The sequence below is a fragment of the Sceloporus undulatus genome, chromosome 1, assembly GCF_019175285.1.
Source record: "Sceloporus undulatus isolate JIND9_A2432 ecotype Alabama chromosome 1, SceUnd_v1.1, whole genome shotgun sequence".
NCBI lineage: Eukaryota > Metazoa > Chordata > Lepidosauria > Squamata > Phrynosomatidae > Sceloporus > Sceloporus undulatus.
In genome coordinates this window covers 181,379,826-181,406,303 of record NC_056522.1, presented here as the reverse complement: position 1 = coordinate 181,406,303, position 26,478 = coordinate 181,379,826, and the positions used below count along the sequence as shown (strand labels likewise).

At 39.6% G+C, this 26,478-nt stretch overlaps 1 protein-coding gene across 1 annotated transcript in view; it reads left to right on the top strand.

The window, feature by feature from the left end:
* The window catches only part of MACROD2 (mono-ADP ribosylhydrolase 2), a 1,190,526-nt gene that overhangs the window by 435,919 nt on the left and 728,129 nt on the right, over window positions 1-26,478 (top strand). The window lies entirely within an intron of this gene.

The window sequence follows — 26,478 nt, the reverse complement described above, 5'->3', positions numbered from 1 at the left end:
TGGTAAGGTAATAGCATTCGGTACAGTCATGCTGGCCACATGACCACCAAAGCAGTCCTCGGACAACGCTGGTTCTTTGGCTTAGAAACAGAGAGGAGCGCTGCCCCCTACGGTTGGTTACAACTAGACATTCATTTCAAGGGACTACCTTTACCTTTTACCACGCCTCTATTTTACTTCAAATATTGTTCTGCTTTTAAGATTAATGTTTACATTGTTCTCCCAGTCTGATCAGTTGTCATTAGATTTTACCCAATGTATTTTACAAACATCAAAAATTAAAACAAAAATTGGATATTAATATTCAATAAATTTCTATTAAAAACTCACACAAATTGGGAATGTACTCTCTTCTTAAAGCAGTACTTCTCTCTAAGAGTGTGTGCACAAGTATAGTTGGACTAGTAGCAATTATGAAGGTTTGTTACTAATTCAAGGAAAGGTTGCTTAGCCTTCTACACCTGGGATCCCTCAAGGCATTTTTAGGTATGTTCATCATGCATCTAAAGCAACCTTTGTCATTTAAAAAATGCCTTTCTTTTAACATGCAATCCAGCCAAATGAGTTCCATCTCTGCCTCATAGCAGCTAAGTAGGGTGCTGAGCTAATGAGAGAGCTGACAGCCTTCCTCAGAAATAAAATACTGTTTTCTTTGACATACTTAGCTGCTTCTGTCAAAGGGCTTAGCATTTCAAGTCATTTCTTTAAATTAGGTTTTCCAAGTAAAGGGCTGCCAAAGCACTGCTAATTGTTGAATGGAATTGAAAATTGGGTAGTGCAGTCCAAATAGGATAAATTATTTGGAATTCTAGCAAATGCAAAGATCTAGGGAACTTACTTGGTAATGACAATAAGCTTTTAAAAGCTATAATTGACTTTATAGGTGACAGGTACATTGGTCACACCTTGTGGTAAGAATGCAGCTATTAAAATTTTGTGAAGAGTTAACAGAGTGTTACCACATTAGTACACGCTTTACAGAAATGAGTGCTTTTTTAATAGGTAGGTGTAAATAGTCTGAATGGAGTCTAAAGGGATCAGGAAGGACATGCTGGATTCAAAGTTTAGTTGATAAAGATTTAGGAACCATTACTTGCTAACCTTGACCAAGTGCTGGAAAAGACTGTGTACACACACAGCTATATTGGTACCACTTCGTAAAAGAACAAGGGATGCGGAGATGGCATTTCAGAATGGACATAGTAAAGCTGGCATCCCTAAAATACTGTCGTTGCTTCTTTGCTATTTGTACAAAAGATGTTGATTTTATCCCACATGGGAATGGTTAATCTTGCATTCCTTCTATATCAGGAAAATCCACTGTAGAGACCAGGAGACGCTGTTGTCTCATAGTTTTCAAATTGTTCTTGAGTTATTCTTAATATAGGTCCTGTCCACTTTTCAGTTTGCATTTAATTTTGTAGGCTTGCTGCTGTTTGTTCCAGTTTCAAGTTATGCTGCACCATCATTTCCTCCCCTCCCCGTTGTTTGAAAGTTTATCCGGATAGAAAATCAGGGAGAATGATGAAATTTTTAGAACTTGTGCAATCAATAGATAGTATGCAGAAGCAAACACATATGTTCTTCATGCTATAGCTCTATAAAACTATGTACATTGAGGAAAATATTGGAAAAGCAACTGTCAACCAAAGGGTTATCTGTCTCCAAGTTTCCAGCCATACATTTCATTTGGATAGTTGCACAATAATATGATTGTTCAAAACAAGATGCCGTGTGGCCTCTGGGCCACACCTGGTTCTTCTACCCATTTTTGCAACTCCTGCCATCTTCCACCATAGCAAAAAATCACCACAATTTAACTTGCACAGATAACACTTGCCTTCATTTTAAGTTCAACTAGTAATGTTTGCTGTCTTTTACTGTGATTTTTATTTCATCTTATATTTGAATTTTGTTCTGCACTGTCCAGGAATCAATTTTATTAAAGGACGGTATGTTAATGTTTTAAATAATCTTTTGACCCATTCTGCTTGGTGGTGGTGGGGCATGCATTTTACTTTGCAGAGAGAGGAGCTATCTGTAGGCAGCTTCTGTTTGCAGGCTATCTTGCTGAAAAGATAAAGGTTTAAAGATAAAGGCTTAGATCCTGCATTGCCAGACCCAACTACAGTGACAGAGCTCCATTGTTGTAGTTACATCTAAAAATGCCCTGTCCCTCAAACCTGCTGTTTCAGTCTGGTAGCACTGGCATCAATGAACAAGTTTCCAAGGAGCTGCAAATCAGGAGACTCAGACATTATTCCCGCAGCACTCTTCTGGTCACAGGGCACATAAAAAACAGACAGCTGGCGACACTTCTTTGGATTCTGCCACAACTCCTTGTTTCAATTGACTAGGAAAGCACTGAAGATGCAATTTCTCAGTGACCTGACCTGGAGTGCCTCATAAAACCTTTGGCTGAGGTGATGCTATGCTGAAATGGTGAGGTTTTGGCACTACCCTGGTGGTGCAGTGGTTAAATGCTGGTGCTGCAGACACAAGGTTGACCCTGCAGGGCTCCAAGGTCTACTCAGCCTTCCATCCTTTTGTAGGTCAGTAAAATGAATACCCAGCTTTTGGGGGACAATTGGCTTATATATTGTAAACTGCTTAGGGAATGCTAGTTCACTAATAAGTGATATAGAAATGTATTTGCTGTTGCTATTGCTATGTTGAATGGTTAACAATCATAAATATGAATTTCCAGCAGTTACAAAACTGTAGTTCCATCACATGATTTCTTAACTGCTGAACAGGGTACCAGCTGATGAATCATAAGGGAGAGCTATTGTTTTTGTGACCAGACATTAGACTGTGGAGGTACACAGGTCACCTGGACACAGTCTTCACCAGAGTAGTGAGATATAATGCATTTCTATCCAGATGTCATCATTATTTCCAAACGGGTATCCACACATATACATTAGAATAAGTGTTCTTTTCCAGGGACGTTGTGGTGTATTAATGCCTATCCAAACTCTTCTTGAGAAAGGTGTATAAAGATGGCATTCACATTGTTTGGTGAAGGGGAAGAGCTGGATGGGCAAGGTGACATGCACATAGAACCACATATTACCTCTGTGGATATGGCATGTCACTTGTTGAATCGTGAGGGGAGAGGGGCTGACAACTGACCTCCTTCAGGTTATCATAGAGATACTACTTTTGTTCTGTTGACTTATTAGTTGTGCAATTTCAATGGCTGGAATGCCTTTGTGCTCACTGTGCTAATACTGAAGGAAAGGCTCTGTAAGGGCCCGAACAGACAGATCAAAATAAAGCTGCTTCAGGTCACTTTGGATGTATGCTATTTAAATGCTGCATGAGTCCTAAGAGGCCAGAAGCCGTGCCAAACCCACCCTCCAGTCCTAAGGACTAGAGCGCAGCTTTGGCACAGCTTCTGGCCTCTTAAGATGCTTGTGTTATTTAAATAGCATACATCCAAAGTGACCTGAAGCAGCTTTGGCCTGTCTGTTCAGGCCCTAGGTCCCTGTGTAGAATCCCTCTTGTGAGCCTGGCTTCCCTGGATAAGACTAAGTTGAGCCCATTGTGTTTATAAATTTTCTGTTGTCTTTGGTCATGCTGCACTTGTACATTCATACTGGGCAGCCAGTATAAAATAATTCCATTATTGAAATTAGTATTTAAAAAATAGAAAATGCTTGGAAGGAATTAATTAAGCAGATAAGTGTAGCCAGGCAATTACAGCTTGGATTTTATCCAGTTTTTAAAGATATGAAAAGCAGGAAATGTAGCACCAGGACTTTACCTCATGAAAGAGACATTTCCTGTCCTGGTTGTCCATAAACAGGCAAGTCTTGGCTCTGTAGCTGATCACCTTTACACATCCTGAAAATATGCTGGTCTCAAGTCACACCTCTCTGCAGATGGCAAACCTAACTGCACAAGTGTGTTTAGCATCTTCCCTGTGAGTCCAGTCCTGCTATCTCATCTCACTCTCAATGGACCCAGACTATAAGACATAGTTACTTTTATGATTAATCAGCAAGCAGAATAAGAAACAGAAGAAGCCATATGAAAGAAAGAGAGAGAAACATTGCAACACTGTATTGTTAGTTATGCACACTGGAGAGGGTAGTTGCAATTATATTGTAGTTATAAGGCCTCTGTCCTCAAACCTCAAAAAGTGTGTCTACATACAAACTTTGCTTAATCATAGCAGAAGGAATTTACTGCATATATTCATGTATAAATCTAGACATTTTAATAAAAAAATTGACTTCAAAAACCTGAGTCGACTTAATTACAGGTCAATGTAAGTACTGCACTTTAACTCTTATTTAAAAAAGAACCATCCCTTGCTGAAAGGCAGGAGTGTAATCTCTCCTGGAAGCACACCCTCCCCCCTCATCCATCCTTTAGTATTAACACAAACAAGTATGCCTGGTGGAATTTTGTAAGTTCTTTGGCATTGTTTTCCTTTGTTTCATCTTTTAGATCCTTTGTTACATGCCCCTAAGTTTTAGCCTTAGCCATGGGTCATAACAAAACCTGCCTTCAACTTATACATGAGAGCAACTTATAGTTAAGTATATATGCTATATGATAGAGCAGTGGTCTACATGCAGGGATAGAGGGCTTAAAGAAAGATTTTTCCCAGTGCACCCTGCTGCTAAATACAGTGTGTCCATGCTCTACACGGGTGCACTATACACGGCTTAAATCTTACACTGAAGCCATTCAACAATAAAACATATAGTGTGTGTGCTGCACAGCTCTGCGAGCATGCGCCCTATGTTTTCAATGGGGCACAAACATACACGGAATCCCCCTTACGTAGGGGGATCTGGAATGTATCCCACGCATAAGGGAAGGACCATTGTAAAATGTCTTGACTATGTTAGATTTGCTGTATTTGTCTGACTTTGAATGGACCTGGCCCAGATCATGTCAAAATGCAGTACAGGTTGCAGCAACATGTTGTAATAATATAACGGCAAAAGCAGCCAAACTTTACATTTCCTCTCTATTCTGGCATTTCTGTTTGGTGTTGCCTTTTACCAGGCATGGGCAACCAACTGTATGTAGAACACATTTCCTTTGGCTTGCAAGATTTCTAGCAGACTCTGCCCATACACGAGAGGTCAAACTCCTCTCTGACCAGGAAGGGAGAGAAAAAGGAAAAAGAACATGCAAGTGGTTGAATCCATGGTTTCTAACATCTCCCCAGTTCAGGAAGGTTTGAGACAGAGAGGTCCCCTCTTTACTATTCTACAAGAGAGAGAGAGATGGGCACTTTGCAGGGTTTAATCTGAAATGTCTTTTCAAAAGCTGCATGTGTGCTATGAAATTCCCACCCACCCCGAGAAACTGGATCCCTCTCTACTCTCCTTCCACAGGCAGGTTAAAAACCTTTATACAGTTGAACTTTGCCTTATGTGGGGAATCCGTCCCCCCCCCCCAGCGTAAGGCAAATAACATGTATGTTCAGGCTCCATTGAACATAATGGGGCTTGGGTGTGGCGGCAGGGTGCTGTATGCATGTCATGCATATGGGCACCTTTCATTTTATTGCAGTGTGGCTTTAGCGGGTGCACTATATTCAAATAGTCAATTGGTAAGTAGTTGGCTGGGCAGAAGAAGAATTTTTAATGGGGCTTTTAAAATAAGTACTGTTGTATTTATTAGTGTTTTAATATGATGGCTAATTCAGTTTTTCCAAAAAATTTTATCACCAGCTTTTCAATATCTATTGTTTTAGTCTTCTTGTAAGGCACCTTGTCAGGAGAAAAACAAGATTTATTTAAATTAAATTATTAAACTGAATTGTCTGAAATGGTATGGAATTAAAATCTCTGTGTAAGAAAGAACACTGAGGTCCAAATCAAGTGTTAGCAGAATGGTGTGTATGAGATAAAGAGAAAGCTATAATTTGGGATTGTGATCATTTTAAAATAATCACCAACCCATTTTAGATCTGTCCTAAGGTCATCACGATCCCACATTTTCTCTTTGCCTTTTACTCTTTGTAATACGGATAACTCTGATATCATTTATATGTCAAGACTGCATCAATATATGAAAGCAGACAGTATATGCTATTTCACTGTAAGTTTAGAAATTGTGTTAAAATATTTCTGTGTCAAGTTAGATGTTTGCTGTGGCCATATGGATGCTGGAAAAGTATCATTAAGAAAAAGAGCTACCTTGCTGTCCTAGTAGTAGTGCATGGTGGTTCTAGGCTTGTATGCAATTTATCATCCATGAATCTCCTGATCCAGTGACGATTTAGTAATAATGGTCACCCACGCGGTGTGCCGGGACACCATGCTGTTCTGTAATGAGAACTCCTTGAATTTTATGAAGCCTCCAATTAATCATCAGTGTGTCAATTAAAAAGGCCATTAGAAATACTGTCGGTATCCATTAATCCTGGATAGGTATATTTTTTGGCAGTAAATATTGCTTTAACTTGGAAAGATGGTTACAGAAACCACGGTAAGTGATAATATGAATATTAAAAACTAGGAGGTATTAGAAAATCACAAATAGGAATGATGAAAACCATTTCCCCATGTTCTTTCATGGCATGGAGGAGAGAGAGAAATTGCACATGCAATCCCTGTACTCAGCCCCCACTTTTTCATTTGCACTGAAAATAGGCCTATAGGGGATTCAAGTGAATCATCAATTGCAGTCAGAAACTGGTGCAGTCATATACCATGTAAGCCAGCATGTGATCAAAATCTTGGTTGTGATATATTGATTAAGACATAATTGAAGCATAAAATGATTTAAAACTCATTCATTCTGAGAACTGTAGTCTTATGAGAACAGAGTTGGGGAATCTTTTTGATAGAGGCTTCTTAGCTTCTTTGCCATCTGCAACTCACAGAGTTGTTGTTGGGTTTTGTTTCTTTGGGAGAAGTTTTGTGACCCATGACAGGAAAGGTACATAAAATAAAACTCATTTTGTTTATAGCATAGCGAGACCAAGTAACCACATGCTAGCATGTCATGGGGACATCTCCATTAATTACTTCTGTACCTTGCATTTTATCTTCAAAGACTGTACCTTTAGTCTGTAGTATTTCCTTTTGTACAGGGATGCTGTTATAACTTTTGTGAAAATACAGATGAGCCTTGACATCTTAGGCAAATTTCTATTAAGACCAGAAAATGATGCTATCACAGCTATCTTCATGTTCTTTTGATAGGACAAAAAAATTCAAGCACTTTAATTTTTAGGCTATTTCAATAAAGAAAGTCCTGTGAAGACCTTTTTTTTTTAAATACACTAGTGGTGATTTAATTTATATCATTAGCAAGATTTATGCACATGTAAAATGTACATACAGACTGCATTCAGTTAAAGGCATATGTACCCATGGGTCATGCTCCACACATGGTTTTACTACCAGTGAGAGGTTATTTCTATTGGTTCAGTCAAAAACCATTGCAGTATTTCTGATCTCTTCCTTCTCCTCTGAATTATTCAGAAGATTTCATTTGGTATTTTTGGGTTCTGTCCTTTCTTTTTATTTGAGTGCATACATGCCCATGGAGGAAGTAATCAGGTTGCACATACACCCACCTCACCCTAGTAACTGTGGCAGAAAGACTGCCCTCTTCACATTCACACACATGCACTCACAATATATACACATGAAAACAAGAGAGAGCTTTTCATCTAGATGGTGGACAATAACCAAACCAAGCTTGGCAAAGAACCATAAAGTTAATTGATGTGCGGAAATATAGAAGCCATTCAACAAATGAAAGTTTGCTTCATCTGGTTGATATTCAAAGTAATCAGTGAGATCTCTGACAAGATCAAGGAGTAGCTAGCTTCCATAGCAATTAATCTCTCTTTCATAGCGAGTTAGGGTTAATGTTAAAAAAAATAGTGCACAAGTGCCCCGAAAGCAAGCTTGTCAGCCTGACTGAATATCTGGAGAATTTTCTTCCATCTTCTAAACTGAAAATGAGCATTACAAGTTAGGGGGAAAAACATATTCCAAAGCAGGTAATTAAAACTTTGACAGCATCTCTAGTTTTCTTCATCTTCTTTCTCTTGTTTTAAAAAATTGCTGTTCATTATAATAAACCAGGTCTCTTTGAACCTTATTGCACACATTTTGCATAACATTTTGTGGTTTGAATGAGGATGGAATGGACCGGATTTTATTGCAAAGCCTCATTTCCATAGCGTTCTTCTCCGGGGGTCTTTCCGTTCCGTTCACGCCATCTTGCTCCAACGATTGAATTCCGTCTTCCCTTCCCAGAAAACATTATAAAGCCATTACTCTCACTGTGTACAATATCTATGGCGCCCCAATGGTGTCCCCATCTGAACCCTAGTGTTATGATATGGTGTGAAACCTCTCCTTCCTGACTTATCATCTCCATCCCTTGCTTCTGTTCCTGCCAAGAAGGGATGGTGAATTGTTCTCTTCAATAGTATTGAAGAGTTTTGATTAATGTCATTCTGTCCTATCAGGTTTTTTATATCCAGAGTGGAAAGGCTTCCTCTATTACCATACTGGTTTTTTTTTAATTACCAAGAAAGCAGGTTTCAGATTATGATATAATGATAGCAAATGGATGTAAGCAAATCGATGTGGGAAGATGGACCACTCGTGCGCGCGCAACTTTTAAATTATTAATCCTAAAATAGTTTTTTTTCTAAACTTCTTGTATATGGCATAATAACACTGTGAGGAAGCAATATGGGAAATCCATGGAATGCTGGTGTTAAATACATAATTTTACGGTAAGTTTTTAAGGATATTAAATCCTCTTTCACAAGTATGCATGCGCAGAAAAATGGGAAAGAACGGGTTGCTGTGCGGTGATATCCATTCACAGCCAAGTCCAAAAATGATAACATGCTGTCTTCTCCAGTAACGCTGTGCAATAGCAGTCGTTCACAGTACATCCACATATCGAGCAGTAAACTGAATGAGGTAGCATCAGCCCTCATCTCTGCCCGCTTCCTGAACAGGAATGGAACGGGAAAAAAGTGAGTGCAATTCTTTGTTTCTTCCATTTTATTTACCAGGAATTGTTAAGGCTAGGGCTTAGTGGTTTCCAAACTTAGACTCCCTGAGCCATTTGTAGTTTCTCATAAGAAGAAAAGCTCTGCTTGATCAGATCAAAGATCCTTCCAGTCTGGCTCTCTCTCCATCCAGTGACCAATCAGTTCCCTATGGGAAGCCCACCAGCAGGATGTCCACCAGCATGTGTGCCTGTTTGGGTTCATCAGCAGCTGTTGCCAAGCGAATGCCGTCTCTTTAGAGCACAGTATGAGGCTTTCAAACGATCAGTGGATCAAAGCTCACTATGCTGCAACTGTTCCTTCTAATTGTTACCCTTGTTTGGGGGAAATGTGAGATGCTGATGCTGTGCATCTGTCTCTTTCTAACAGCCTTTGAGAGGAGAGAGGTAAGCAGACATAAAACCCATTTCTGTCCAAGATGTTCAGAATATGGTTTAAACGTCTTCAACTGCTTGCTGTACCTCAGTCTCCTTTATGCCCACTTTTAATGCAGCCTAGTTTTGAATAGGATGTTAAATTCATTCAGTTTGCTTTTGAGAGAGTAAAAAGTGCACATAGGCTTTAAGATTTGTTTATAAATGGCAGTCCTATGTCAGAAAGGCAGTTAGTAGGAAAACAAGGAATATACTTCAGGTTGATTGACCAAAGTGCAAGTATTCATATTTGCTTGCAATTTATGTAGGGCTCTCTACAATTTATGGAGGAACTCTCTTCGAGCTTTTGAAATGTACTGTCTTGACACTTCTAATTGGATTAAGGAACTGGCCTTTGAGAATTATACACTAAATTGGTTATTGTGGTTATATAGGGGTCAACTAAAGAATCTGAGGGGGACTTGGGAAGCTGAGTTTGGGATACAAATTGAAGATAATAAATGTGATAGAATTAGGAGATATCTTCCCTGTCAACTGTGGTCTGCAACAATGAAAGGAGTCTCCATTAAAGTGGCACACTGTTGGTATCTGAGCCTTTGAAGATTACACAGAATTATTAATGATTTCTCAGATATATGTTGGGAAGGCTGTAGTACTCTTGGAGCGCAGTGTCCCAAGAAAATTCCTTTTTGGTCAAAGATTTGTAGTTGTATTAAAAAACAAATAACTGATTAGAATCCATGGTTTCAAAGTTTTTATTGATTCTGTCAATGTATGATAAAGCAAATGAAAGATCTTAAATCCACTTTGTTGTATACAACAAGGGTTGAGCTCTCAAGGTCTTTGAAGACTATGCAAGGTTTATATATTCAATAGGGCCTAGAGAGAATTTGGACTCTTGCACAACTAGAGAAAATGATATTTAGAGTCCACAATGTAGCAATGTGTAACATAAATGCCATTTGACAATTCAATTCTGAACATGGCCCACCAGTGAAACAAATGATCTTTTAGAAGCTAGCTTGGTGGGTGCCTTTGGATATTGACTGTGCTGGTATCTGTTTTTTCTTGTGACTATCTGATTGTATTTTGAATCCAGAAATGCTGTCTGTAGGAAGGCTAGAGAGGGTTGGGTATAATTTACTATCATTCTATGTAAACCACTAAATGGTGTGTGTGTCTCTCTGTGTAAAAAGTATTATGGATCTGGTTATGAATGCCAGTCACTACATTTTTTTAGACTGTAGTCAATCTGCTACTGTTTTGGAAAAAATCCGTAAATCTTTTCCTGTCTCGTGGTTACTGCTTTTGCAAAGCTCGTAAGTTATCATACAATAAGATGAAAAGGCACTTTATATTTTCTCCTCTTTGTTTTCCAAAGTAGACTGTTCTTCTAGTTCTGTTACGTAAAAGTCTAAATCTGTTGTTTTAAGATCACATAAAACATTTATTCTGTGTTATAAAATAGGCAACCTGCTCACTGTCACTTATTTAGAAAACACAGGTAGATGGCAAACTCTGCTGTAACAACGTGGCTGCTTTGAATCATGTTTCTTTTAGCATGTATCTCACAGTTAGCAAACTTTTTCAAGGGAGGCAGCTATAAATTTATGATATTGCAAAGGATGTCTGCAGATGTAATGCAAAGAACTGTAAATGTAAGGTGGTTTTTTTTTAGCAATTGCTTGTTTTAATCAAATATACCTATCACTGAGAATGGAGATATCATTTTTCATTGAACTTTCAAATTCAGTATTGGTGCTAAATTATGCGAGCATGAGTTGAATTTCTCAGTCAGCCTAGTGTTTGCCAATGCATGTGTTTTCTGATCCTGCGAAATCCTCACATTATTATCCATTGCTGCTTTATAATGTGCGACTTTCTGTCTAAAATAACACTGTAAAAGTTAGTGGTAGACTTAGCAGGAATTCTCTGGGCAGGGGTGGGGAACCTTTTTCAGGTTAGGCATTCCTGTCTGGGAAAGCTTGGAAACAGCATGTTCCAGTGGAGAACAAAATAAATTACAAAACCCACAGATCCATCCCAAATCCCACTGCTCAAGCCTATCATCCAAACATAAAACACACACTGTGTACCAAAACATAATGCAATACAGCCCCAGGGATAAATGTGTGACTCTAAGAAGAACTCTAGAGAAGAACAAGCTTCCAAAATTTCAAGAATGTTTCCTATAACACAGGAAGACCTGCCAGAATATTTAGGAATGTGTTTTTCCAACTCAGATTTCAGCAATGAAGGAAAGGTACAGTGGGGTGGAGTGGTTCTGTATGGAAAATGGACAGCTATGGGACTGGCCTAACATGAGAGCATGGTGAGCTGAGCAGAGAAGACAGATCCATATGATAGCTGCATTAGGCCTGTGGGGCTGGACATTCCCTTCCAAGACAGATATCTTTCTTTTTTCAGAAGCCCATCAAGAGGAATAGGAAAAGAAAAAGGTCAATAATAAAAAGGATGTGGATCAATAAAAAAGTAAAATAATACAAATACAAATACTTGGCTATGTATCTGTTTATTCTGTTTGTTCTCTATGTACAATTCAGTTTGTTGTGCTTGCCTTTCTCCATTAAGAGAGAGTGAGAAAGAGAGAGAATCTCCCCAAGGGAGAAAGAAATATGGCTTTTTTTTTAATATGATGCACTACAAAGACTGCAAAGTCCTGGAAAAACTCTATTACCCAAGGACTTAAGTTTTCAGTTTCAGGAAATCATGCATTCTAGTCTTCTTTCCACAGTTTGTTAACAAATGGGCCTGAACAGACAGGCCAAAATAAAGCTATTTCGGGTCACTTTGAAGGTTTGCTGATTAAATGACACATGCATCTTAAGCGGCCAGAAGCTGCACCAAAGCCGTGCTCCAGTCCTTAGGACTGGAGCAAGGCTTTGGTGCAGCTTCTGGCCTCTTAGGACGCATGCAGCATTTAAACAGCATACCTCCAAAGTGACCCCGAAGCAGCTTTATTTTGGCCTGTCTGTACAGGCCCTAATGTCTTCCAAGTGTTCTCTTCATTGTTGACTTGGATCTTGTAATCTAGTGTCTTCGGTCCCCAACAACCCATACTAACCCTTGAGTTCACATAAAGGAAACACAGGATCAATGTTGGTTGGTTGATCCTCAGAGGAAAGCTGCTCCAGTTGCTATGCGAACTGGGACATCACTGAATGCAAGGGCCCAGTGATAATCAAGGACCATGATTATGTATGAGGGGCTTAAAGCAAGGATAGGCAAATGAAAATGAGATCAGTAAGAGGTGAAGATAGCACAGTCCAAGCTGGGTAATGCCATTTTAAACACACCAAACATCAACTGAGTTTGGAAGCTAATCAGGGTCAGGCCAAATTAGTACTTGGAGAGAGGACTACAGGGATTGCCAAGTAGGAATGAGAAAGAATCCTTGACTGAAATCCTGGAAAGCTATGGCTAGTCAGAGTTAACAGTACTCAATTAGATTGGCCAGTGATCTCATTCAGATTGTTTCCCATATTTTAAAATACAAATCTTATAATTCTGTTTTGCTGTTTGATGTAGTGGAAGGGGAGTTTTGCAGCTTCAAAGCACATAAGGTAAGAACAGTAAATGTTGATTCTCCAGCAGCAGGAGAGAAAGGGTAATGCTTCTTCTTTCTGCTTGCTGCAATCTCAGTAATCACCATGCATAAACACCGATACACACACACACACACACACACACACACACACACACACACAGCTGAGGAAGCATCACTTAAGCTGAAGGTGTGCCGAACCCTTTTCCAAACACTCTTTTACTGCCTGCCACTCCAGAGGGAGGCATGGCAACATTAATTATGTATTTTAAAAATGAATTCTATTCAGTAATGAATATTTACTTTGATTTATATGGCTTATTTGAACTTTATCATGTTTTTAAAGGAGCAAGTGTATGTTTAGATAAGAAATAATGTACCTTATCTAGAGAAAGTTAACACTTACTGAGCTATTTTGGCTACACTTCTTACTGCTTTTGGGGGGGGGGGATGCTTCTATGCCATTTGTGTTTTACACCAGCGTGAAAGTAATTTAAACAAGACAATAAAAAACACAACACCGCAATATTCCAGGTCACTGAGGCAGTGAATCTGCTCCAGGTTTTAATTCAAATTTTACAGAAGTCATCAAAGGTTCTGGATTGTTATCACCAAAATAAACTCCATTTGCATTTGGACTAAAAAACAGATATAGAAGCTGCCAGCTTACTTCTAAAACTTGCACATTTGGTTTCTATCCTTAAAGAAAAAAAAATAGCTGGACTTAAATGCAGCCAACTTGGTCTGGACTGAAATCATTGTGTGCCAAATGGTCACCATGATATCTTTGACTTGTTTCATCGTTTCCCCAATTAATGAGTTGCTGATTTGTTCAGTTGCTGCTACTACCATAACAGTCATATAGCTATCACGGACCCCAAATGATCCAACTGGGTACATTAATTTTGGAGGGTCAATTTGTTTTTATTTGTATTTTCCTTCTCCTGTTGCTGTGTTCTTAGAAGTCTAGACATTACTCGCAGACGGCAGTAATGTGCTTTTTAATTAGCATCAACATTTTTATTCTTTTGGGGGAGAGTAATGTGCCCGACATACCTCTTGACTGTTGACAGATGGTTACTTATTACACTTCATTAAAATTCTGACATCAATCACTTTTGTGTACTTTAAAAATATGTTTGTAATTGAATTCAGGTGGACTATAAGAGCAGGGGGATATTTGCCTCCCACCCTACCCCAACATTCACTGTTATTGGCACCTTCATATGTGATTGAAGCTGCTCCTGGTGATAACCTTGTTTAAATATGCTTTGTAGTGTTGCTTTGAGGATCTCTTTGCATTCACCTGTATACTGAAGGAGCAATAGGAGACATCTGTGGAGCTCGATATCTCCATCATCCTTTTCCATACTTTCACCCTCCAAAGGCTTGGCTCCCATCAGCCCCATTGACCAGGAACACAGTGAGCTGTAGTGCAAAATATGCAGAGGCAAGTGTATATTAACATGCCAGGTGTCTCAGTTGGGAAGTGTAACTAAAATCTGGATTTGTGAACAGAGAAATGAAAGCTAAATTAGTTAATCTTAACTGGTGAAACTAGATGTTTCTTGATAATGTTTTGAGGGGATGGAAAAAGAAGGAATATGCAAGTTTATTTAGCAGATAGAATTATTAACAGCATTGTGTCCTTGTTCGTTTTAGTCGGCATTTTCATTTAGGAGAAAGAACAAAGATTATCTTGCAGCATTACCTTGAAAGTGGGTAGCCTTTCTAAATGCTAATTAATGCCTAACGCTAACTCAGTACCCGCTGTTTAAAAGACTGGCAGCTTGTATTCATCATCCGGATGACACCTGTTCCTAACCTGTTTTACCTCTGAAAAAGAAAATAAACACTGTGCTTCCTAATGGTTTCTGTGCAAAGTCTTGGTTAAAATAAACTGCAGGGAATGGGGCAGGGAGGGAGGGGAACATAGCACAGCTGGAAAACTGGGGATCCTTTCTTCTAACAAACTGATTGCCGTCCTTCTCATTCATGCATGTAAACCAAATTATAATAAAGTGCCATTTCTTCAATGCAACATTAAATTTTAGTTTGACATAGACATAGTTTGACATTGTTCTCATTTATCTGCAGTTTGTCATCACATCTGCAAGCTAAGATGTGTTTAGTAGTAACCGCCATTTGGGGTGAAATAGGCAAGAAGGGACAGCTTGAAGCCATCCTTTCTGAAGATGGATTGGGGCCACAGCAACTAAACCCTGTGGCCCCAATCCATCGTGAAGCTGGTCCAAAAAGGAGTGGCAAACATCTGCTCCTTTTTGGGCTGGACAAAAGCTGTCTTTTGCAGCTCTGCCGCAGCCAAAAGCTGGCTTCTAGCACTTCGGGTGGTCTGCGTTGTATAAACACTGCACCATCAGAGAGCCTTGAAGCTGCCCGCATCTGGGCAGCCAGGCAGCTTCACGCCAGCTTCAGGGCATCATCAGAGCATGCAGTGTGTAAATACCGTGCTTTGATGACACCTGGAAGTGGGCTTTTTTTCACCCATCTGTTTGGGCCCTTAGTGAAAGAAGCCAACTTCATAAACTGTGGAATGAAAAATGTCTTATTTCAGAAAACTAGGTAAGACTAATCACAGTTTTTCTGATTGTGGATGTAAAGTTAAACTGTGTTTAGTCACAGATTAAACTTTTCATTTCAGCAGTGCTGGTGGAGGGAGGAGTGTGGAAACCTGAGGGTTACTCAGCTCCTCTTGTGACTTGCTAAAGTAAACTTGTGCATTACATCCAAACAAGGCTGTATGATCTTCAGCCTCCCCCCCCCCCCACATTAAAACAAATATCATAGTGACTTCAGGGTCTGTAATCATTAGGATAGCAGTTATTTACATTATTTAACCTTCCCCCCTTTTTTTCCTACCCAAAATTATGCTCTCCCAGGACACATCTCTCTTCGCATATAGGAATTAAAATAGTTTTGAGGTGACTCTGGATGGACAAAAGGGCTAAAAGGGAATGGGTTCAACATCACTTCCTCACATCTGAAACCCCTTCCCAGATTCCAACCTTTTTTGGATGCGTCCTATGAAAATAAATCCATATGGCGAAAAGAAGTATGGGACTGTATGCAGGCTGACCCCTGCAGAAAAGGGCAGTAGTGAAATAGGTAGATGTTGCAATATATTGAAAACAGTCTTCATGAAAATATTTTATATATCTACTCTCCTCACCCAGCTGTACTTATTTTACAACAAATATGCTAGCTTCTAAGGTTCCATATAACCCATGTTTTTTCCCTCTATTAGAAAAATAGTCTGAATGTGAGAATGTGTTTGATTACTTAAAAAAAAAACTTTTGGCAGAGACTCTTGCATTTACTACACTGTAGGAGACATATGGGACTAGACTGCCTGAAGATGCTACTTAGATGATGGATTTGTAATCTACAGAAGAAACTCTTACCTCAATTGACCATGCCTCACAGTGCATTCAGTGTAGGGCTCCGCAACTTATTAGTTGTCGTGGGCAGGGGGAAAATGGACTATATTCAGCGTAAATGTGCTTGACACTCGTGAAGTGTTGTGTAATATAAGTATTTTACTAGGTTACCTGTGGAACAGATATTTCCTATGCCTTGGCTGCTTTTCAGTTAAACTCTTTATATTTCACAGGTGGCAGTTCAAATGGTTTTATATTTTAAATGTTATCATATAACATCACTGAACCATCACTTATCAAAGTCGACTCCTTCAGGCTGCAAGAATCTCTTGTCTTTTGTAATTAAAAAGGGCTTAAAGGCATGTCAGTAACCTCCAATGTTACACAGTTTAATCTGAGCAGTCAATAGCATCCATTCTAATGAAGATGTTCCCATGCAGTTCAGGAGAGGATTATTTAAACTGCTTGAAGGGTTGAGAGAGTGAGATACTAATTGCGGATTATGTTCGTTCTTGTGCACACAGGAAGTGATATTTAAGAATACTTTCTAATCTCTTTCAAAACAAAGCAAAAGGCAGTTTATTGCTGTGCTGCTTTTTTCATCTGACACTGACACGAAAATAATAGGATCCAGTGGAAAAATGTGCTAGGATGTTAATGTGTCTTGTCCATAACCATATTTGTAAAGTCTCGTTCTTCTTAAATTACTATCTGAGCCATTTGTTTTGAGCTTGTATCACTGCAAGAAATTTGGAAATCCTGTAAGTCATGTTTTATAATTTCCCAGATTCAGTGACAGTGAAGGAGATACAGATATAATGAGAAGAGGATTGTGAGATCTGGGGAACAAATACAAGAAAAGAAACCAGGGCATTCTCCAGTTTAGCTTTGAAAGGAGATTGGAGAAATTAATGGAGGATAAGGCTACCAGTAACTATTAGTTACTACATATTACCTCCAGCACCAAAGGCAGTCTGTTTTTGAATACTTGTTAGTGAGCATAAACAGAAGATTGTGGTTGCATTTGTTTGCTGTTTGTGGGCTTAACAGAAACATCCAGTAAACATCAATGGGAGAACAATGTTGGACTGGAGAGTACTGTGGCCTGATCAGCACCATTCTTTTTATTTTCTTATATGAACACGGTAACAGGACTGGTGAGACTGGGCCACTGGTTTTCCCCAAGACTTTGATGTGTATCAAATGTGTAGTAGTGACTAAGACTAAAGTAGAAGTGGACAACTATCAGAACTTGTGAACTACGTATTTATTTATTTATTTATTTATATACCGCTATTCCAAAGATCATAGCGGTGAACAGCAAGTAAGCTAATTAGCAAGTAAGCTAATTTGCCCCCAACAGTCTGGGTACTCATTTTAGCGACCTCGGAAGGATGCAAGCCTGAGTCGAGCTTGGGCCCTTTTGCTGGTCTTGAACTCGCAACCTTGTGGTTTTGAGTGAATGGCTGCAGTACAGGCATTTAACCACTGCGCCACCAGGGCAGCCCCAGGGGGGAATTTGCACCCCATTTTTTAAAAGTAATTTTTTCAGTGCCCCTCCAAGCACCATGGTGGGATGTGGGCAATTTGGCAATAGTTTAGCCCTGCCTTAGCCATTTTAGGACCAAGAGAACCCTTTTTGCCCAATACAAAATAACCAGGAAGTCGATTTCTGAAAAAAAATGTTGTAACACAGTCCAGGGAGGGAAAGTAACAAAATTCTACTCACACCACTAGGGAGCATTTGAGGGCAAAAATCATTTTTAAAAATTGTGAGGGGTCTGTGGCCATATGAACAGCCACAGGGAGCTGCACATTCACCAGTTGTGCTCTACAAGAAGCCCCCAGCTGAACTCCAGGTAAAGATATAGGATGGGGAACACCTGGCTTAACAAGACTGCATGTGAAGTAGGAATCCTAGTAGACCACAAGTTGAACATGAGTCAGCAGTGTGATATGGTAGCTAAAAAGCCAATGTGTTTCTAGGCTGCATCAATAGAAGTATAGTGTCTAGATCAGGGGTAGGCAACCTTTTTGAGCCGGGGGCTGGGTTGCTGTCCCTCAGACAACTGGGGGACTAAAGCCAAAAAATAAATAATTAAATAGTTGTTTAAAAATTTAAATAAATAAATAAACCAGGACAAATGTAGGACAAAATTTTCAAATGGTGGACACTTTTTTAAAAAAAGTGGAAGACACACGGAAAAATTTGCTGATTTTTTAAAAATGATAATATAAATGCATATTTCTGAGGCTTCTATAGGCAATTGCCCCTGCGTGCGAGAGGCCAAAGGCCCCGGCGGCAATCGGCGGCAGGACCGGGCTGGGGCCAGTCCCAAGGCCTCGCCAGGCCGCATACGGCCCATGGGCCGCAGGTTGCCTACCCCTGGTCTAGATCAAGGGAAATAATAGTGCCGCTCTATTCTGCTTTGGTCAGGCCTCACCTGGAATACTATGTCCAGTTCTGGGCACCACAATTCACAAAGTATGTTGACAAGCTAGAGAGTGTCCAGAGGAGGGTGACCAAAATGGTGAAGTGTCTGGAGGACATTCCTTATGAGGAGTGACTTAGGGAGCTGTGTATGTTTAGCCTGGAGAAGAGATGGTTAACAGGTGATATGATAGCCCTGTTGAAAGGGTGTCACATTCAGGATGGAGCACACTTCTTTTTTGCAGCTCCAGAGAATAGGACCTGGAGCAATGGATGCAAGCTATAGGAGAAGAGATTCCACCTCAACATTAGGAGGAACTTTCTGATAGTAAGAGCTGTTTGTCTGTGGAATACACTCCCTCAGAGAGTGGTGGAGTCTCCTTCTTTGGACGTTTTTAAAAAGAGGCTGGATGGCCCTTGTGGTCTCTTCCAACCCTTATAATTCTGTGGTTCTTTACACTACCATGAACTACTTTGGTAGAATGAACCAATCTTCACTGTTCAGAACAGGAATGATTCTGGTCATCTTTGTTAGGAGGATTTTGTACAAATTTCAAGGTATGCAATACCTTAGCTCTTAATACAGTTATTACAATCTTTTTTTCCTAGCACAGCAATAGATGTTGAAATGGCAAAAGCTGTCTGAATTTTTAGTTAAAGGCATATCCCTTCCCACCATAAGTGTGCAAGCTTCTGAGCGCGTGGACTTTTTCTATGCAAAGTACAACTGAAAATTATTCCCAGCTCACTAAGAAAGACGAATACTTAATGTGTCATCTTCAAACATAAGCTCAAGGATTAGATTTAATTTGTTTATCTTTGAAGGCTCATGGAACGGAATAGATGTGTTAAATATGTTCAAGGAAAAACGGCTGTCACTTCTGTTTAAATGCATCTGTGAACAGGATAAGAGAATGTGCAGCGTTGGTATTTCATCAAGCATATATTTCTCAGTGCTCCTCCTGCTGGCATTCAAGCTGAAAACTAATGGAGATTCGTAGAAGTGCAAATTGGCAGGTGGTTATTGGCTGCTTTGGCTCCTTGGCCTGTAGCACACGGTCACCTTTGAGACCTATAGCTTATGGCAGGTGGTGACAAGCCACCACTTATGATATGTCTCAAAACTCTAATCTAGGCATCCAATGGCAAATGTTTATGACAGGATGAAAACTCTGAACATTATTTGAAACAAAGGAAAACAGTTTGGGGAGATGGTAATCAAAATGATTTCTCTACCTCATGCAGAAATCAGACCTGCAAAAGGGACAATGTATAACTAACCATGTGGTGGAAGATAGTAGAGAGTGCCAGTGTCTCAGTAAATTAGTGCTCTTGGTGGAAATTTCAATATCATGACATCTGAATCATTATTATTTTTTGTTTGCAGTTTTTAAAAATAGTTGCTTAAGCCAAAGGACAGATGTAAGGCTAACTACCAACATTTAAAGTGGGGTTCACTGAGGTTAATTCACTAAGTTAGGGGCACAGGACCCCTATGAATGGGAAAACCACAAATTACAAAAACACTATGTTTTTACCTGAGATAACACCTCTCTAGGTATCTCTAGGTCCTCAAGTGCAACTCTCTGGTCAACATCTGCCAGACATTGACCATAGAATTGCACTGGAGGAGCTACAAATGACTACTGGAGTGATCTCTCTAGGAACCTGTAGGGCATTCAGTGTGACTTTTGATTAAAATTGACTATAGAGTAGCGCTGCAGGACCTAGATAGTCCTAGAGAGAACATACAGTGGGCCCTCCCCATACATGGGGGATTCGTTCCAGACCCCCCTGTGTATGGGAAAACCATGTATACTCAAACCCCATTTGATTTAATGGGGGAGCATTATCCCACACGCCATTATATTCCCAGCAGCTTAACCTTCCGCATAAGGTTAAAGCCGCATATAGTACGCCCGCATATGGCACAGGTGCAATATATTAATAAAATCTGTGAATAATCAAATCTGGTAAAGACAAAGCCGTGAATGTGGAGGGACATTAATTTCCCATGCAAGCAAAGTCATGCCCAAAATTCTACAGCAAAGACTTCTACCATATATGGAGCAAGAAATCCCAGAAGTGCAAGCTGGTTTCAGGAGAGAAAGCGGCACCAGGGATCACTGCAAACATATGTTGGATAATGGAGCATACTAAAGAATTCCAAACGGAAATCAGCATGTGCTTCATAGACAACAGTAAATCCTTTGACTGCATAGATCACAAAAAGCTATGGACTGCTGTTAAAGAAATGGGCATGCCATAACCTTTCATAGTCCTGATATGCAACCTATACCCAGGACAAGAGGCTACTGTCAGAGAATACAGAGAAACAGTGGTTTCCAGTTGGCAGTGGGGTCAGGCAAGACTGCATTCTGTCACCGTATTTGTTCAGCTTGTATGCCAAAAATATCATACACAATGCAGGTGTAGACTCAGAGGAAGGAAGCATGAAAATTGGAGCAAGGAATATCAACAATTTAAGATATACAGACACCATACTAATAGAAGAAAATAACAAAGACTTGGAATAGTTACTGAAGAAAGTAAAAGAATAAAATGCTAAGGCAGGTATATTGTTGAACATTAAAACATAAATAATGACCATGGAGAATTTACATAAATTCATAATAGATGATGATGAGATTGAAATAGTCAAAGATTTCCCATATGTTAGATCAACCATTGATCAGAATGGAGATTGCAGTCAAGAAATCAGAAGAAGACTAGGGCTTGGAAGAGTGACTATGAAGGAAATAAGACAAGATCTTGAAGAGCAAATATATATCATTGAATACTCAAGTTAGGAATGTCTGTGCTAATAGCTGTGATAGCTGGATGGGGAAGAAAATGAATGGAAAGAATATAAATTCATTTGAGATGTGGTGCAGATACCATGGATGGCTAAAAAGACAAATAAATGGGTCCTAGAATAAATGAGGCCCGAATTCTCCCTAGAAGGCAACATGACTAAGTTGTGGTTATCATACTTCGGCCACATTATAAAAAGGCAGGACCCACTAGAAAAGACAGTAATGTGTAGTAAGGTAGAAAGCAGCAGGAAAAGAGGACAACCACATTCCAAGCGGGTAGATTCATTCAAGGAGATCATGGCCCTGAATCTTCAGGATATGAGCAGGGCGGTTGGTGACAGGGTGGCTTGGAGGTGTCTCATTCATAAGATTACCATGGGTCGATGTTGACTTGAAGGCAGCTAACAACAACCAATAAGTCTGCTAAAGAAAAATCTAACTAGGAAAGTTGCTGCATAAACTTATGTATAAGTCGAGAAATTTTAGTCAAAAATTGACCCCAAAAACTGAGTCGACTTATACATAGGCCAATTTAAATACTCTACTTTAACTCTCTCTTTTTTGTTAAAAAAGGAAGAAAAAAGTGTAATTTGTCCTGAGACCACTGACCCTTCTCGATGCTCTATACCCTTGATTTATCTATTGATCATTTCCAAATCCATAATTTTGGCCCCAAAATTTGCCCTTGATTTATTCATGAGATTGGCTTATAGTTGAGTATATATGGTAAATAGTCATGACAATGAGTAAAATAATATTTTATGTTATCAATTTAACGGCTGTTTTTGAATAAAAATACCGAGATAGTCTGCACATATTGTGCAAGTCATTTTATTTCTGTTTATCACTTATTGTTTTATGAATTGAGATGGCCTGCTGGATGAAATCCATCAAATTACTAATTTAGATAGCTTTAAGAAAGCCATTAAGACGGATCTCTTCCCGGAATAAAATACTCAGCTGCACAAGACTCCCCCACACATATGATGACTCGGCCCATGGTTATCGGTTATTGGTATTGGTTATCCTTTTGGTTTTTAATTGTTGAATTTTACTCTTATAGTTAATCCTTTGTTAAGGGGGGGAGAGATTATGTATATATTGAGGTATTTTAATCTTTATACGCTGCTTTGATTGTCTCAACAAAAAGTGGGATAGAAATAAAAGTTTTATTTATTATTAGTAACATTTAGGTTAGGCTAAATAACAGATAATCTGTCATAAAATAAGTCTCCACAACAATGACAGAAAAATTACATCTCAGCCTGGACATTAAAGAGGGAATGTACTCAAAAGCCTACTAAATGTTAAAATTGCCTAATGGATTTTCCTGATCAAGGTTTAGTAAAGTCATTTGTGAAACAGGAAATGGATGAAACCTTGGATAAGGAGAAAGTCAATATGTCTTGTGAATCAAAAGCAATCTCTAGTGATTTAATTAATTCAATTATGACTGGCCAGGGTAAGTAGCATAAGATGGCATGAAAAATACCCAAGATATAGAGAAGAGATAACGCGTTATCTTCTGCCTAAAAGGTCATAAGGTATTCAAAAACATGACAGCCACAAATGATTGTGATATTGATGTATTATGTAATTTTTTGTTGTTGTTGAAAGAAGCATAATTGATGCATCCAAGTGAAAATCAATTGACCAAACTCCTAGGAACAAGGAAATGCACAACACCCAAATCCCCAAGGAAACTGGGAAAAGACAGATAGTTCAGCAGCAATCTTGGCACCAAGCTCCATAATGGATAGGCAGCAAAGTTATTTCGTTTTCAGTGGAAACACTATGTTATGTGGATTCCTGGGGTGCTCTAAATTTTTAGACACAGGGAGTCTATTTAAAGTGTCCAATGAAAATTGGTCATTTAATGAGAGGGAAGAATGGCACTGAAATCTTACAGGCAGGCCTTGCAATGTGGGATAGGTTGTGCTGAAAACTTTCTGACAGTTGTGTTATAGCAGGATGAGCCATGATGCAATGTTTCCCTGATGTCTAATGCAGCCTTGTCTCTCCAGCAGGTGTCTTATTTTCTGCTGCATTTCTGGCCAGCCTGCTTTCCTCTTCTCCTCCTGCCATGCTTTTGACAAATGTTTCCTTTCTCCTGCCACTACTGTTTCATTTTAACAATGTCTCTCATCTCACAACCACAATACTGAAATAAAAGTTCAGACCACATCTCCAGCCTGATCAAAGTCCTGTTCCAGATAAAGAAAGCAGAAAGTGAGCAGGAAGGCCTGTAGCAATTACAGAGGTTTTGTCTGGCCAGATAAAATGTCATTACATAATTCTATTGAGAAAATGTTTATTCACCTCTTTTGCATTAGGCTGATAATTTCTAGTGTTGGAGAGATGGCCATACTATGAAATTTGTATATCCTTCATCCTTCCTGGAAGCAGACCAGGAAGTTACTGCCAAGATATACTAGGGAAGGGAAGGAGTTCAAAAGCAGCATGTTTCACTGAACAATGTGAGGTTGAAGGCTTTCATGGCCGGCATCCATAGTTTTTTGTGGTTTTTTTCAGGCTATATGGCCATATTCTAGAAGAGTTTATTCCTGGCGATTCACCTGAACCTGTGGCTGGCATCTTCTCTGAAGATGCCAGCCACAGAAGCAGGTAAAACATCAGGAATAAATTCTTCTAGAACATGGCCATATAGCCTGAAAAATCCACAAAAAACTATTTCACTGAAGTCCAAACCACACCTTAGGCATTAGTTTCCTGCTCTTGAATTAGCCACATCACAATTTAGACATAATAATCCTGGTCCAATAAAATGTGGTTTACTAGAATGGAAACAAACTGCATGCCCCTTTCTCACCCCTTCCTTGGCAAAGATGTCCTGGTTTCCTAAACCACAGATACCCATGACATCTGAACAAAGAAACTGGCTTAAAGTATCTCCTCACCTCCAAATATGAAACTTGGATGATATGAACTGGCTTGGAAAATGAGTAACCCATCTTGTTGGGGGCAATTAGCTTACACATTGTAAGCCCCTTAGGGAATGCTTAAGTGCACTGAGAAGTGGTATAGAAATGTGCTTGCTATTACTATTGCTTGTGTATGCTTTGAAAGCTATGAAATGCTTTGAAGTCCCCCACTGGAGCGAGTGACAGTATGGGAGCCAGTTTTCAACCCTTGACAGCCTATGGCCCATATGCCCAACCTATGTACCAAAATACCTCTGTTTCTTTCTGTTCCTCTTCCAAAAGGGTGACCAGACTTGATGTTGCATCATTTTGTGTCCCCAATCTGGAAGGAAAATAGAAGGAAATGGAGGTTTTTGGTATGGTGGAGTTTTTGAAGTTGGGGGTGGCTTTTTGGGTGTTGTTTTGTATTTGGGGAGCTTGGGTGTAATTTCTGAGAGAAAATTGCTTCAAAATGGTACTGAAAACTAATTAACAATTTGGGACGGATGGGGGGGGCTTTAAGTGCTGCAAAAGTGGGGTCTGAGGTTTGCACATAGCCCATGGTCCTTTCCTCTCCTCTCCTCAGGCATACACTTACCATTGCTAACAGGGTGTTAAAGCTTTCATGCACTTACACATTGCAGCTGCTGGCTTGTAAGTACTTTATCCAAGACTCACAGTTCATGCCAGAATCATTCACAGCTAATTTTATAAGTTGCTTGTTTGTTTTTGTTTTGTTTCTCCCCCAGTGGGTAGGAAAGAGAGGAAGGCTCTTGTTTTTCATGTTCGCATTTCCACAAAAAGTTTACCCAAACAGCTCGGCCCATTCTTTTAAGAATGTCTTAATTATCTGCCAGATGCTATGATAATGGACCCGCACAGTAAATGTGCATGAGGGGTGAAGAACAAGCTTTTTCAGCATCAAGCTCTAATCTTTAAGATACACACATTCACAGGATTTTTAGTTCCTCTGTGCAGCAATGCCATATGTGTGATTGTGGAGTATGCCTTTGGCCTGGTCGCTGCCAATATGTTTGTATACGCCCACACAGTTTGCACACGTGGAAGAACTTTACAAGTGGCTTGGAGTAAAGGTAGGCAACCTCTGGCCTGGTATTTCAAATCCCAGTGATGAGGCAGACATCTTGGTAGTTGTAACAATGGCATTTGGAAGGCCAAAGTTTCCCCACCCTGATTTAGTTGAATGCATGAAAGTTGGTGGTGGGTGATTTTGCCCACAGATCCCACTTTCCCCCACATGCTCATTTATTCCATGTGCTGTCACTGTGTGAAATATGCTTTTGTCTTGCCTTTGTCAGGAAGTGAGAAGCAGAGGAAGCAATTATGCTTATAGACAAAACACCATAAGCTCCATGATCATCAGTGTTCCTAAGCAACAGTGTCCAGTTATCAGATCACTGAGCAGGATTCTGCTGTAGCATTGCGATAGCTAAATGAGTGTAGCATGGAAGGATTTTCTTGATTCTGGCATGCGCTTGTGCTAATATATGAATCACTGCTAATATGCTCCAGATGCCGCCTTTTCAAATCTACATTTGATTGGGCAGTAGGGTTATAGGAGCTCACATAAGATGGTAGGAAGCAGATGGTATCAATTTAGGACAATGTTTCATGCTGCCTCTTGACCACTCTGAATGAAGGCATTATCAGTCTATGAAGTGATACTAATGGTGTTTGTTGTAATATTTCTGGCAGCAGCCTGGTTTGAAGAAAAACAAAACGACTTTGCACATTGCCCAAATGAAATTACTGCCATGCTCTTCGTGCACTTAGTAAAGCCAAAACTAACTGTCTGTAGGCGTTGTATACAAAATTCATAACTCTTAATTTTGAAAGATTTTTTTAAAACTACTTTGATAAAGGGTCTAGGGACTAGTTAGATTTGCAACGGGTGGACAGGGGGATTTAAACCCTTTCTTCCCATATTGTGGTC